At 37.9% G+C, this 7500-nt stretch overlaps 2 protein-coding genes across 12 annotated transcripts in view; one reads left to right on the top strand and one right to left on the bottom strand.

Moving 5' to 3' along the window:
• Positions 1-7500, bottom strand: part of LOC136847847 (homeotic protein ultrabithorax-like) — a 1187590-nt gene that overhangs the window by 40143 nt on the left and 1139947 nt on the right. The gene's annotated exons all lie outside the window — the stretch shown is intronic.
• LOC136847848 (uncharacterized) overlaps positions 1323-7500 on the top strand; it is a 145951-nt gene continuing 139773 nt past the window's right edge. For all 3 annotated transcript variants that reach the window (XR_010855866.1, XR_010855865.1, XM_067119829.1), the window contains exon 1: positions 1323-1438. The gene's annotated coding sequence lies outside the window, so the exon portion shown is untranslated. The remainder of the gene's footprint in view (positions 1439-7500) is intronic.

Here is a 7500-nt window from a genome sequence, read left to right as displayed (position 1 = left end):
TGAGTAAAATCGAATTTAATCATTTTTCCTATTATCACCATATATATACACATTTCAAAATACACTTTTAAGGTTTTAATGATTAAGTTCATTTCCAGTTTGAAATGCACGTACTCAGGTTGGTCATTCGTAGAACGGCAAACAAAGGAAAATATAAAAATAAATCCACATATGAAATATACAAAAAAATAAGTAAAAAAGATATAAAAATAAAAATTTTTTTATGCTGCAAAACTCATTCACGAACATAATAGTACAAAGAAAAGCGAGATTATTTTTCACGAAGGCATAAAGTCTTCATCATAATGAACAAACATTTCACTATTTTAGCCTCCTCCTTGCCGATATCACCCAGTCACGTGACCTTGAGAAAGCAGGTAGATCTCTAAAACCCCAAAAAGTGTCCCATGGTATATCATAAAAGCTTGGGCAATCTACTGTATGCCATTTCTAATATGATTTTAAAAGGTGGATGTCTGCGCCCAAATAAAAATAAAAAAAACGCGATAACAATAAAAAGTGTTGGAAAAAAGGGAAAGGTTTTCACTTTTACAACTTAGGGTAAATGCCTGCGGTTTTCTTGGGTAGCCTGAAAGGGCCTCTGGGGCATCCTTGGCATTAACGGGGCATGCTGTAACCCGTATATCGCGAGAGGGCCAGCAGCGAAGACGTCTGAGGGAACCGCAATGAAAAGTGGAAAAAAAATGAAAGGTAAATAAAAGTGAATAATACATGAAAATGAATAACATCTGAGATAAAGGAATCTCTGATTTATTATTCATGAGATCGACATCTTGCAGAACGTATGTATCCGCGCGTAATATTAACGCAAAAATAAATATCACGATAAAAACGCTTGTCTTAAAGAGAAGGAATTTACAGGCGACACGTAACCACTGTCGCCTTAAACAAAATCTACTTCCGGGACATGCAACACGGAACAGGGCATGTGGCAACCGACGAATCAAGCAGGTGAGACTCATGAAAAATAAATATATATCTGAAAAAAAAAAAAATAGTTCGTGAGTGCGTACGTAAGGTTGTTTAGTTTAGTTTCTTCGGCCGTGTGGGCAAAGGAAGATGTACCTTCGATCTATTTATTTTTTTTATTTTTATCGCTTTTACCACCGTGATAGGGGTCAACCAGCCAGCCAACCTCTCCATATATACCCCTCGAACCGACCCTTTCCAGTCGAGGTAAGCTATAAAAAGGGCTGTAAAAAATAAGCCTTAGTGTTTTATAATTCCCTGACTGCACTAAAACACCAACAAACACACAAACAGACACACAAACTCATTCACACACACACACACATACACACAAAAGGTGCACAAGAACAGAAGAGTTTCCAGTGTTGCTTTTGATCCAGTTGGGTGACGGTGGGCCACACCGGCATCCGAGTTTTGTGTGATCGAGGACGAGACAAAACAGTGACAGGTAAGACAGTTTTTGCTGTGTTTCTTTTTGCGTTTGGTAAAAGTCTAATGAAAAGGTAATGGAAAATTTTTGCTGTTTTTTCCTCTCTGTGTTTGGTAAAAATCTTAAGAAAAGGAAGGAAAAGCTTTTGCTGTTTTTTCCCTCTGGAAAAAATCTTACGAAAAAGGAAGAGAAACCTTTTGCCGTTTTTCCCCTCTGTGTTTGGTAAAAAAAAATCTTATGAAAAGGGAATGGAGTGTATTTGCTGTTTTTTTCCCCTCTCTGTTTGGGAAGAATCCTACGAAAAGGAAATGGAAAATTTTTGCTGTTTTTCCCCTCACTGTTTGGAAACAATCTAATGAAAAAGGGAGGGAAAGTTTTTGCTGTCGCCCCCCCCCCTTCAGTGTTTGGTAAAAACCTTATCAAAAGGAACGGGAAAATTCATGTTTTATTCTTGCAAATCATGGATTCAGTAATTAATTGAAAATCACCAAGAAATATCTTGTAGTATTTTTCAGCTTACTCTTGTGGTTTGATTTCATGATAATTTTAAACAACACCGACTGACACTAATGCGAAGGTGACAGTTTTTATATATGGTAAAATATAAACCATTCTATTGGCAATCTTAATTATAAAAATAAAATATAGTGAGGGACTTGACATTGTTAAATTATACGCTGGATGGGGAATCTTTCCTGACATACAGAAATGGAAATTATCTGTATAGGAACACAAAATGTAATAATGATACACATATGTAAACATGCGAAGAATCACATATAAATACCATATCTTATAATTTTTCCTCTCACTCCAAAACTACATTACTCAGAATAATATGTAATATCCACGCTAAATAACATTTCATGTTTTTATAACTGCGTTCGGTATATTTTCGCTTTTTACGATACCTCCTAGCATTGCGAGATTTTGCAGGCTAATCGATTTTTACTGGCACGTGTCAGGCTATAATGACAGCCTGCTTAATAAACTCTGAAGACAAAGACTGCAATTATAAACAACCCAAGACGAAATCAGTGTTGTAAGTGACAAGGCGTGAATGACCAAGAATTTAACTTTAGTTAAATTGTTAAACGCAAGCAATCAAGATTAGTGATGTAGTTTCAAATAACAAAGACATAGATATATAAATAAACCTCATAACTCGCATCGCAAATTAATAAACCGATTAAAACCTAATAAAAGAACATCTTTCCAATCCGAGTATCATGCGGAGATATATATCGCCCGGCTACAAATACTTTCAGAACTTTGCGTTTGGGGGGGGGGAGGGGGGCCGAACAAACAACTGGCACCCTGGAAGAAGTTCACTCTCGTTTTCTTCGGGAGGTAGAAAAGAGAGAGAGAGAGAGAGAGAGAGAGAGAGAGAGAGAGAGAGAGAGAGAGAGGAGAGAGAGAGATCTGGGCTCTGAGGTGGCGGGCAACGACTGCAACGGCAGTAGTAGTAATGGAGGGCGTGGAGGGGGGCGGTGTTTGGGTAGGATAGGGTGTGGGGAGAGAGAGAGAAAGAGAGAGAGAGAGAAGCCCCGACAAACCACGTGGAAGTCCGAACTCCGCCACCTTGCTCAATGATCGATGACCGACGTTCAACTGGTGAGAGCCAGGGAACGCAGGGGCCCTAAGTCTTCTCTGACTCCACACACACACACACACACACACACATACACACACACACACGGACACGGACACACATGCCCTGGTACCTCGTCGAAGCGGGGTTGCACCCCTTTGCATCATCGTGGCATTCTGGGCTTAGCGCTGCCAAACTGCCCCGCTTACCTTTTCATCCATTTCTCTCACTCTTCCTCTCTCTCTCCGCCTCTTCCCGCATGGAAGTCGAGACAGCTGGGACGAAACGCTTTCTCTCTCTCCCTCTTTCTCTCTCTCTCTCTCTCTCTTTCTCTAAATAGGGCTTCGTCACGACACAAGGACCAACCGCAGAGTACTAAAACTCTCGCTGCGCAAAGCGTATCTCTGTCTCTACAGATTGATATTTTGGTGGAAATATTAAGTCCCGCTATTTTCCATATGAACACATCGGTCATGTAATGCGATCGTCATTCACGAAAAAGGAAGTTTCTGTTTCAGGCCAAAATGCGCCTTATACCTAAGGGTATTAGAGGCTGGAATGCGTGTGGATTACTGTTTATTCATAGACAGTTACAAGTGGTCGAAACAAGTGGCCTAATAAATAAACGCCGGCCTCATACAACTGCCAGGTGTGTTACCTTCCCGGTTCGATCGGTCGATTTCGTAATTTGTGTTTTCGGCGGATTTTAGGATGCAAATTACATTTTTTAAAGGTATATTTTCAATAATATAAGAGCTCAAGTTACACTAGAAATTCTCTCTCTCTCTCTCTCTCTCTCTCTCTCTCTCTCTCTCTCTCTGGCAAGGCTCATATCATCTTGTTAAGAATTTCCATCAGAAGTAAAACAAAACAAAAGCGCATTTCTTCAACAGCCTCAGATTCAGTAACATAAGACAATCTAATTATAACACTAAACAACCAATTAGAAGCCAAAACATAATAAAATATATCGGTCATTAAATTATGGTAAAAGGTGAAAACCAGTTTCTGGTAGGCAACAAGTATTAACACATGGATAATGAATCTGCAATATATTCATTCTGATGCAACTGTTAGAAGGAATTGAGACAATATGTATTTTAAGACAAACTTCCGATCTTTATAAAATGAATGTGGAATAAATACGAAATTTTCTAGATAAAGATTCTCTCTCTCTCTCTCTCTCTCTCTCTCTCTCTCTCTCTCTCTCTCTCTCTCTCTCTCTCTCTCTCTCTGTGAGTTTTATTATTTCAAATTAATATTTCAGGTGTGTGTGTCTCTCTCTCAGAGTTTTATTTCTTTCAACTTAAAGTTTTAAGTCTCTCTCTCTCTCTCTCTCTCTCTCTCTCTCTCTCTCTCTCTCTCTCTCTCTCTCTCTCTCTCTCTCTCTCTCCCTGAGTTTTATTATTTCAAATTAATATTTCAAGTGTGTCTCTCTCTCAGAGTTTTACTTTTTCAACTTAAAATTTGAACTCTGTCTCTCTCTGTCTGTCTGTCTGTCTGTCTCTCTCTCTCTCTCTCTCTCTCTCTCTCTCTCTCTCTCTCTCTCTCTCTCTCTCTCTCTCTCTCTGTAACTGTTAGCAGGAATTGAGGCAATATGTATTTTATAATAAACTTCCGAACTTTATAAAATGAATGGAAATAAATATGAAGTTTTCTAGACAAACATTATAAGTCTTCTCTCTCTCTCTCTCTCTCTCTCTCTCTCTCTCTCTAACTATTAGCAGGAATTGAGACAATACGTAGTTTATAACAAACTTCTGAACTGGAATAAGTACGAAATTTTCTAGACAAACATTACAACCAAGTCTCTCTCTCTCTCTCTCTCTCTCTCTCTCTCTCTCTCTCTCTCTCCAAATGTACCAAGACATTCCTCCAGCCTCCAGCGGTCTCCATCATTGTCATTCTCCTCTATTCCATAATTGTCGACCATCCGAAGAACAAGGCCAGTTACGAGGCAATAAAAAGGGTTCTTGATGTCAGCACTAGAACCGGATATCCGTGATTAAAAATACTCATGATATCACTAAGACAGCATGTCAAGCGGACAGACCCATCCGTCACTGTGATAAAGTTGGTAATCGTCTCTTAACAAGCAGGTCCTGGCCCCGCTCCCACCCCACCCCTGCCTCACCCCCTTCCCAGTGTATAGGTGAAATAACAATTTGTCTTTTTCGGGTTTTTAATTGTAAAATCTGAAGTGAGAGAGAGAGAGAGAGAGAGAGAGAGAGAGAGAGAGAGAGAGAGAGAGAGAGAGAGAGAGAGTTTAGAGAGAGAGAGAAGAGAGAGAGAGAGAGAGAGAGAGGAGAGGCTGCATAATTTTGTAATCAATTTCAGTAAGTGGACAAAACAAAGCCATGTATAGATCCATATTAGATATATATATATATATATATATATATATATATATATATATATATATATATATATATATATATATATATATATATATACATATATATATATATACATATATATATATATATATATATATATATATATATATATATATATATATATACATGTATATACACATACATACACATATATTCAAATATATATATGTATATATATGAATATAGAAGGCCCATAAAACACTATTTAAACATTGAAACCATATATTTCAGGCACTTGCTTCTGTGCCCCTGTTCACCTGGTAGAATATGGACAGATGAAGTTTTTTTGGGTATATACAAAACATAAAGGTGTGTGGCGTTAAGTCTCCGATGGTATGGAGTGACCGTTTCCTAGAAAGAGGGAGAATGACCAATTCCTAGTGGTTTGGCCTCATTAAGCTCCCGTTTGGCGACGGATCTGGAGGTCGCCTTTCTAGGCCATCTTCTTCAGTAGCGGTCTTAGGATTGGAGCGTCGATGTCGTCCGATTTCCAATGTCCCTGACAGGTTCATTGGAAATCGGACGACATCGACGTCAATCCTAAGACCGCTACCGGAAGAAGATTTGGTTTCAGAAAGGCGACTCCAGATCCGTCGCCAAACGGGGAGCTAATGAGCCAAAACCACTAGGAATTGGTCATTCCTCTTTCTAGGAAACGGTCACTCCATACCATCGGAGACTCCCAACGCCACACCTTTATGTTTTGTAAAATAATTCTTTGTAAAAATTTCTCTGTCCATATTCTACCAGAAAAATAGAAAGGCACAGAATATGCAAATATATGGTTTCAACAAGCTTAAATAGTGTTTATGGGTCTTCTTATATTCATATTACACTATAGTATTACAGGAAAAGACATTCATGTATATGTGTATATATATATATATATATATATATATATATATATATATATATATATATATATATATATATATTATATATATATATATATATATATATATATATATATATATATATATATATATATATATATATATATATATATATATAAAACAATTACTCGACTTCAACAATATAATTACAGATTATCGTCTCAGCAATAACGGCTTCCCCACATAACACAATTCGTTACTTTCGCTTTCACAAGTCCAACAGGTGTATTCTCTACAACAGTAAACTGCCATTAATGTCACTTGAATGATTAACTTTCATTACTATCAACGCTGACACTGAAAATTCAATGCCGTCATGTGCATTATTTGTCACTCTTCCAACAGCAATATGTTGGATTGCAGCGCATAGTTAGATGACATTCATAAAATCGTAAATACGTCCGAGTTTATCACTTTACTGCGTTTACTTACCTTCATGAATGTGTCATAAAAGATAAAATGAATATATGAGCTGAACGCGATAAGAGGAAATTCCGACAAATTTAGTTAACTAATATTTCAGAGACTCGGATAAAACTGATAAAACGGTAAAGAGGTTACAGTAAATAGTTTATAGAAGTGGTTCTCAACCTGGGGGACAAGCGCCCCCCCAGAGGGATGTTAGCAATTTCCAAGGGGGCGCGAGCCCTAGAGAGGAATTAAAAGTTCTCTAATTATATTCGTTATTCTCTTAACAAGAGTCGCTAAGAAGCAGTGTCAAGTGTCTCACTAATTCATTCCCCCAAAAAATAAAACACCCTTTCTCTTTCTCTCTCTTTACTTTATTTCCCTTTAAATCCGGAAGGGAATTTTACTCACAGATGCAAGGGGGGCGTGGGGGGAAGGACCACCTCTTAGAGGGGGGCGGTAATAGAAAGGTTAAAAACCAATGGTTTATGGGTAATAAAACCATGATTTCGTTTTACATCACCAGTTAAATGCAAAACATAATTACAAACATTTATTGGGTGATAATAACCACTACGAATAATATAAATAAGGATTGATAATACCACTGAGGAATCAATATTAACAGGAGAGAATGAGCGTGGCACTTAAGTACACGAGAAAACAAGTAAAAACCGTCCCGGAGTTTCTTCGATGCAATCGAGTTTTCTGTACAGCCGCTACAGCGTACAATCAAGACACCGAAAACAGATCTATCTGTCGGTGGTCTCGGTATAGTGCTGTATGAGCCAC

This window comes from Macrobrachium rosenbergii, chromosome 17 (assembly GCF_040412425.1).
Source record: "Macrobrachium rosenbergii isolate ZJJX-2024 chromosome 17, ASM4041242v1, whole genome shotgun sequence".
Classification (NCBI taxonomy): domain Eukaryota; kingdom Metazoa; phylum Arthropoda; class Malacostraca; order Decapoda; family Palaemonidae; genus Macrobrachium; species Macrobrachium rosenbergii.
Note: the sequence above shows the minus strand (reverse complement) of the source record. Positions and strands in the feature narration are given on the sequence as shown.